The following is an 8,798-nucleotide window of genomic DNA, read 5'->3' as shown; positions in this document are numbered from 1 at the left end:
GGGATATCAAAGATATTGTCCGATGATTTCAGCATTCCATTGGGTCACCTCTCTTTGGAATGGGCACAAATATGGATCTCTTCCAATCAGTTGGCCAGATTTCTTGGCATAGATGAATGAGTGCCTCCTGTGCTGCTTCACTTTGTTGAAAGATTTCAGTTTTTATTCCATTAATTCTTGGTACTTTATTCTTTGGCAATTCCTTCAATGCACCTTGGACTTCCTGTCAGTATCATTGGCTCTTGATTATATGCTACCTCTTGAAATGGTTGAACATCAAACATTTCCTTTTGATAAAGTGATTCTGTGTATTCCTTCTATCTTCTTTTGATGCTTTCTGTATTATTCAATAATTTGCCCAGAGAATCCTTCAATTATGATAGTCGAGGCTTGAATTTTTTCTTCAGTTTCCCCAGCTTGAGAAATGCTGAGCGTGTTCTTCCCTTTTGGTTTTCTGACTCCAGACTTTTTGCACATTTTGTTGTAATATTTGTCTTTATCTTCTCAAGCTGACCTTTGAAATTTTCTGTTCAGCTCTTGTACACACTCATTTCTTCTATTTGCTTTAGCATCTCTACACTGGATAGCAAGTTTCAGTGTCTCTTCTGACATCCATTTTGACCTTTTCCTCTTTCTTGTCTTTTTAATGACTTTTTGCTGTCTTCCTGTATGCCGTTCTTGATGTCATCCCACAACTCTTCTGGTCTTTGGTCTTTAAAGTATCAAGTTTGTTTTTCAGATGATCTCTAAATTCAGGTGGGATATATGCAAGGTTATATTTTGGCTCTCGTGGACTTGTTTTCATTTTCTTCAGCTTCAGTTTGAATTTGCATATGAGCAATGGATGGTTTGTTCCACAATCTGCCCCTGGCCTTGTTTTGACTGATGATATGGAGGTTTTCCATCTTCTCTTTCCACAGGTACAGTCAATTTGATTTCTATTGTTCCATGTGGTGAGGTCCATGTATATAGTTGTCTCTTATGCTGTCTGAAGAAGGTATTTGAAATGAACAAATCATTGATTTTGCAGAATTCTATCATGCATTCTCCAGAATCGTTTCTAACACCAAGGCCATATTTTCCAACTATTCATCCTTCTTCTTTGCTCCCAATCTTTGCATTCCAATCACCACTAATGATCAAATACATCTTGATTGCATGTTTGATCAATTTTAGATTGAAGAAGTTGGTAGAAATCTTCTATTTCATCCTCACTGGCTTTAGTGGTTAGCGAAGCCAAACTAATGTTTGGTTTTAAAAAGACTTCAGACTCCAGGTTCAAAGAAGATCTCAGGGTAATCATTTTGGAGGTACATCCAACCTCTGTGACTCAAGAAAGTCTGGAGTCTATGAGAATTTGAAATTCTGTTCTGTAATTCTCTCCTTTTGATCACGATTCTTCAATAGAACCATTGATCAAAATGTTTATTAATGTTAGCTGGATATGATCCAGTTCTTCTGGTGTCATGTGCCTTTGATGTACTTCACTGGAGAGACTGGGGTGGTGGGTGGGGTGAGGCAAGGAGTGAATACAGCCTGGAAAGACGAGTGCCTTCAGGACACTGTAGTGCTGCCACCCATCTGCATACTAAGCACTCATTGTATGCCAGGCCTGGTGCACGCTACCACCTGTGGTCTCCACCACTACCCCACTTTCCAGAAGAGGCAACAGAGGTTCAGATAAGTGATGTCCTTTCTCAAAGTCACCCAGTCAGCAGGAAGACTTGAAGGCAAGAAGCGCAGGGTCTGAAATCTCCCCCTTCACAAATCTCTGTGGCCTCTCACCCTAATCACTGGGTGTTTCGGACACAACACACAGGCAACACACAGACCTGAATTAGCCACAGTGTTTGTTTTTTTTCCAATAATAACAGAATATATATTCTTCTCAAGTTTACATGGAAAGTTAGAAGTATAGAAATACAATAGAATCAATAAAATCAAAAGTTGTTTCATCGAAAAGATCAACAAAGTTGATAAACTTATCATTTAATTATTGTTAATTAACTTATCTTATCATTTAGTTGTTGTTATTGTTAGGTGCTGTTGGGTAGGTTCTGATTCATAGCAACCCTAAAGTACTCTTCAACACTTTAAAGAGGTCTTGTGCAGCACATTTGCTTAATGCAATACAGCCTTTGATTTCTCCACTGTTGCTTCCATGAGTGTTGATTGTGAATCTGAGCACAATGAAGTATTTGACAACTTCAATCTTTTCTACATTTATCATGATGTTATTTATTGGTTCAGTTGTGATAACTTTTGTTTTCTTTACATTGAGGTGCAACCCATACAGAAGGCTGTGGTCTTTGATTGTCATCAGTAAGTATTTTAAGTCTTCCTCACTTCCAACAACAAGGCTGTATCATATGCATATCACAGGTTACTAATGAGTCTTCCCGTAATCCTGATGCCATGATTTTCTTCATATAATCCATCTTCTCATATTATTTGCTCAGCATACAGATTGAATAAGTATGGTGAAAGGATATAATGCTGATGCACATGTTTCCTGAGTTCAAACCATTCAATAGTCACCTTATTCTGTTCTAAAAACTACCTCTGACACTATGTACACGTTCCTCATGCACACCATTAAATGCTCTGGAATTACCATTCTTCTCAATGTTATTCACAGTTTACCATGATCCATACAGTAAAAAGCCTTCTCATTAGCCACAGTGTTTTGAGGCCCATTCTTTGAAAAGCAAAACTGTTTGGTGGCTTTCTTGGCACACTGGTGGATACCTCTTCCCCCACCATCCACAGTACAGCTTCCCTCTGGCGTTCCTTTCCTGGCCTATCTGGATGGGAGCCTGCTTAAAGGATGGACAATTTGGGCTCAAGTGGGTACCCCCTGAGCATAAGTGACAAGGAGCATGTGCTCGCTACTGGCAGAGACAGTTACCAGCATGGTAACAATAAACCTTTATTGGGCGACTGGGGTGTGCTAAGCACCAAGCTGGATACTAGGCACACATTAGTTCACTCCACCCTCTGAGTGCTGGTGTAGTGCTGTAGGATAAGCACTGGCTGGCTAATCACAAGATCGGCAGTTCGAACCTACCAGTCACTCCTTGGAAACCCTATACAGGGTTGCTGTGAGTCACAACTAACTTGATAGCACTTAACAACAATGCTGTGAAAGCCCTTGGTAGTGCAATGGTTAAGTGCTTGGCTGCTAAACGAAAGGTCGGTAGTTCGAATTTATAAGCCTGCTCCTTGGGAGGAAAGACCTAGCAATCTGCCCCCCAGAAATATTACAGCCTAGGAAACCATATGGGACAGTTCTACTCTGTCACACGAATTAATTGTTATCAACTTAATTGGTACCCAAGAATAGCCATTACCACTCTATGATGGGCATGCCATGGAGCTGATTCCACATACTACAGCGATCCCGCTCCATAGGGTTTTCAGGGTTGTGACCTTTTGGAAGCTGGTGTCAGGCCTTTGTTCCGTGGAGCTGCTGGACGGGCTCAAACCAAACTTTTTGCACTCACAGTGGCCACGCAGGGGCTGCTGAAAGGACACGTAGCTCCATTTTACAGAGAAGGGAAACTAGAGTACAGAGAGGGCTAGGTCCTCCCCAAAAGTCCCCCAGGAATGAAAGCCGGTGCACTTTTGTCCCGAATTCCCGGGTCTTGGCATCGACCTTAATAACGAGGGGGTGGCCTGTGAACATGTTCAGGGCTGGCTGAAATGACTGATCAGGGCTTAGAAGCTATTTGGGGGCTTGGGACGTGCTCTAAACGGGGTCCCCTGAGGGGCTGCTTCGTCCAGCAGGTCTGAGCGAGCCTTCTGAGGGAGAGAGCTATACAGGCAATATAGGAGCTCGCCAGTGACAGGTGTGTGCCGGGGAGGCTGCGTTCCGGAAAGCGTGAATCTCCCCCGCTCTAGAAAGGGAAATTGAGTCCCAGAGAAGAGAGGGGATTTGGTCTAGGGTCACTCTGCAGAGCCGCCGCTTTCCTGACCCCACCCAAGGCTCGCTGCGCCCCTTGCCCTCCCCGCTCACTCCTCCCGAGCCCCTAGGGGTTGCCCCCTCCTCACCGCGCGCAGCTGCCCGGCCCTCCCTCCGCTTTCCCCGGGCTCGCCAGCTTCGCGGCCGCCAGTTCTCGGGAATCCTTTTACAGCCGACCCCTGGACCCGCCCTCCGTGGCTACCTTATTGGCCGGCCCATCACGCTCGTCGCGGCGGATTGGATTTGCTCACTTGTCCGTCCCTCTCATTTCCGGGTTTCTGCGTCGGGGACGACCTTCCCGGGGAAAAGACACACCGTGGGCTATTCCCATTGGCTGGCTCTTGCATAGGACTGGTGCAACCAATCAACAACAGAAGGGGCGTGGCCTGGACTACCGGCGGGAGTTGCGGGCGCTGGATTAGAGCGCGTTGGTAGCCGTCGCCGACATGTTTCCTCAGCTCTAAAAACACTTTTAAGAGCAAATAGATCTAACTTGGAAGAAATACACCAGAGTGCTCCTTGGAAGCCAGCATGGCCAGACTTAGTCTTTCATACTTCGGACGTGTTGTCAGGAGGGACCAGTCACGGGAGAAAGATGTCAGGTTTGGAAAGGTAGGGGATCAGAGAATACGAGGAAATCCCCCAGCGAGATGGATTGGCAAAGTGCCATCAACGGGCTCAAGCGTGAAAATAAATGTGAGATTGGCCCAGGACCAAGCAGTGTTTCGTTCTGTTGTGTACATAGGGTCGCTATGAGTCGGTACCGACTCGATGGCACCTAACAACAGTAAAACATTTTTAGATCCTATTAGTCTCTGGACTTTACAGCCACCATCTATGCCACCAGACTTATCGGCTTCTTTCCTTTTCCGCTCACCTTTCTGTCACCTTTCCTCTGGATAAGGCCTCACTGATTCTTTTTCCCAAAGGTAGTTTACATTTTACCTAGATACAGGGAACCCAAGCCTGCATTGTAATCCACAAACACTGAAACGGAACTCCTAAGAACGTACCCCAGAAATGAAAAGCGTTAAGACGTTACCTTTCTGCTGTCAGAGCTAGATTCAGATTCAGACCTAGCCACTCTGATCTCTCAGAGAGTTACTCTGAGCCTCAGTTTCCCCATCTGTAAAATACAGCCAGCAAGTAAATTGACCTCGTTGAACCTGTGTGCTGTTCTGTAAAATTGATATGCTTTTAAGTTACAGTGTTGGAGAAGAATATTGGAAGTACAATGGACTGTCAGAAGAACAAACAGGTCTGTCTTAGAAGAAGTACACTCAAAATGCTCCTTAGAAGCCAGGATGGCGAGACTTTCTCTCTCATACATTGGTCATACCAGGAGGGAACCAGTCCTTGGAGAAGGATATCATGTTGGTTAAGTGGAAGGTCAGTTAAAAAGAGGAAGACCCCCCACACACACACACACTGAGGTGGATTAGCATAGTGGCAGCAGCATTGGGTTCTAGCTGTACAGCAATTGTGAAGGTGGCTCAGGACTGGGCAGAGTTTCGTTCTGTTGTACATAAAGTCACTATGAGTTAGAGCAGACTCAATGGCATCTAACAACAACAAAATGGATAAAATGTCATGACGCAGCCTCATAGGGTTTTGTGTGAAGGCCACATGAGATCCTACTGGTTTGGCCCAGGACGGATGATTGGAAGGACCAGGTGTTGAAATAATCTTTGGAAAAGACACCAAGTCACTGCTGCCTTCTTCATTATCTACAGAAGAAAGGGTTTGAAGGGCAGGTTAGAGCTGCATGGGGAGAGGTTCCAGTGCCCTGACCCAAAAAGTAAATGAGCATTGATTGCATCCATGTCACGGACTGGAAGAAATGTGATAAATTGTTCAATGGAAACCTAATATGTTCTGCAAACTTTCACCCAAACTACAATAAAAAAAAAAAGAAAGAAATTAGCATAAAGTTCTGGCCTTGTGGATATATTGATACATGTAAATGGAGCTTCCAAAAAATATCTATGTGATTGGAATGAATAATATGAATAATTTTATATAAAAATACTACATATCTGCTGAAACACACACATTTTATTGTTGGTCATTTTGGTGTCTGACAGTGTCACCTGGTGTAGTCCACACTTCCTGCACTCCCCAGTGACAGTGAGCTGAGTATCATGGGACTGGGGGGATCCCTGGACCTTCCCAGGTATAAAGTAGTATCATCATCTCCACTCTTTTTTGGAACACCAGCGTAACCTCTTCAATGAGTTTTGGTCACAGGTAGCAAGTCAGAAACTGCATATTGTTGCTCAATGCTGTCGAGTCAGTTCCGACTCATATCGACCCTGTGCACAACAGAACGAAAACACTTCCCGCTCCTACGTCATTGTTACGCTTGAGCCCATTACTGCTGCTACTGTGCCAATTTACCTCTTGGAGGTCTTCCTCTTTTTCGTTTTACCAAACATGATGTCCTTCTCTAGGGACTGGTCCTTCCTGATGATATGTCCAAAGCATGATAGACGGAGTCTGGCCATTCTTGTCTCTAAGGAGCATTCTGGCTGTACCTCTTCCAACATAGACTTGTTTGTTCTTCTGGAAGTTCATGGTACTTTGAATATTCTTTTCCAGCACCATAGTTCAAATGCATCAATTCTTCTGTGATCTTCCTTATTCTTTGTCCAAATTTCATATTGAAAATACCACATTTGAGTCAAGTCCTCAGACTTTGCTCTTGAACATTTTAAAGAGGTTTTGTGCAGAAGATTTGCCTAATGCAATACATAGTTTGATTTCTTGACTGATGCTTCTGTCAACTGAGGGTTGACAGTTCATCTGAGAAAAATGAGATCTTTGACCATTTCAATTATTCTCCATTTATATTGATGTTTATTTGTCCAGTGGTGAGGGTTTTTGTTTTCTTTACATTGTGGTGAAACCCATACCAAAGGATGTGGTCTTTGATTTTCATCAGTATGTATTTTAAGTCTTACTCACTTTCAGCAAGCAAGGTTGTATTATCTACTATCATAGGTTGTTAATGAATCTTCCTCCAATCTTAATGGCACATTCTTCTACATATTTTTTCTCACATTATTTACTCAGCATAAAGATTGGATATGTATGGTGAAAGAATACAACCCCAGCACAAGCCCTTCCTGATTTTAAACCATTCAGTGTCCCCTTACTCCATTTGAATGACTGCCATTGGTTTACGTACAGGTTCCTCATGAGTATAATTAAGTGGTCTTTGCAGTGTTATCCGTAGCTCATCATGATCCACACACTTGAAAGCTTTTACATGCTCAATTAAGCACTGGGAAACATCTTTCTACTTCCCGCCAATGATATCTCTTGTTCCATATCCTCTTATGAATCAGGCTTAAACCTCTGGAAGTTCCCTGTCAATGTACTGTTGCAGCTATTTTTGAATTACCTTTAGCAAACTTTACTTGCATGTGATATTAATGATGATCTCCAATGATGTCTACATTCCATTGAGTCACCAGGTAGCTGTCTTCCAAATTCCTTTGCATAGATTGAGTACCTCCAGTGCTGCATCACTTTATTGAAAGATTTCAATTTGTATTCCATTAATTCCCGGTGCCTTGTTCTTTGCCAAAGCCTTCAGTGTACCTTGGATTTTCTCTTTCAGTACGATTGACTCTTGATTATATGCTATCTCTTGAAATGGTTGAACATCGACCACTTGTTTTAATTACAGTGACTCTGTGTATTCCTTTCATCTTTTGATGCTTTCTCATCATTCAATATTTTGTCCATTGTTGTCAGGTGCCATTGCATCCGCACTGATTCATAGCAACCCTATGCGCAACAGAATGAAACACTGCCTGGTCCTGTGCCAACCACACAATCATTGCTAAGCCTGAGCCCATTGCTGCAGCCACCGTGCCAATCAATCCCTTTGGGTCTCCTCTTCTCTGACCCTGCACTTTATCAAACATGATATCCATCTCCAGTGACTGGTCCCTCCTGATATATGTCTGAAGTATGAGAGATGAAGTCTGGCCATCCTGGCTTCCAAGGAGCATTCTGGCTGTACTTCTTCCAACACATCTGTTTGTTCTTTGGGTACTTTTAATATTCTCCTTCAGCACCATAACTCAAATGCACCAATTCTCTAATTCCTTCCTAACTATGTCCAACTTTCACATGCATATGAAGTCATTGAAAACACATCTTTGCTCTTGAACGCTTTAAAGAGAGGTCTTGTGCAGCAGATTTGCCTAATACAATATGTCAACTGATTTCTTTTTCTTTTTAATTTTTATTGTGAACTGAGTGATAACTTACATGGGAGAATATCAGCTTTACACCATCGTTTCATTGCAATGATTACAATCTCCTCCATGCATCTCATTCAGCAGTATTTGTTTCCATTCCCTCTGATTTTTTGGGGGTGTGGGATGAGGATGTACACAAAAACACTCAAGATTATATATTCATTTAAACAACCAAAGGGCACATTCTGCAAGTCTGCCTCCTGGCCGCCAGCACTCAGTTGTTCCCTTTCCATGAATCTAGAGTCCTCAGCTGCTACCTCTCCATGTCTCCATCTCTGGTCTCACTGCTTCTCTGGATAAGGTCCTGCATTCCACTTGTGCTCTTCTTCCTTGATGGTACTAGGGTCCTCTGTTTCTGGGCTGTAAGATTAACTACTTCCCCGTTTTTGTTACAAAACTTCTACCTTTACTGTTGTGATAGTTGCAATTAGTCGTGATAACAGTTATTCACTATTGAATCATAAGAATCTTATCCCCATCTCTTTTCACCAGCCCAGACAAGATGAAAACTATTCAGTGGGGACACTTTCTTCCCACGCACACTCTTAAACTAAACTCCCTCTTGA

The sequence above is a fragment of the Chrysochloris asiatica genome, unplaced genomic scaffold (genome assembly GCF_000296735.1).
Source record: "Chrysochloris asiatica unplaced genomic scaffold, ChrAsi1.0 scaffold00142, whole genome shotgun sequence".
Classification (NCBI taxonomy): domain Eukaryota; kingdom Metazoa; phylum Chordata; class Mammalia; order Afrosoricida; family Chrysochloridae; genus Chrysochloris; species Chrysochloris asiatica.
Note: the sequence above shows the minus strand (reverse complement) of the source record.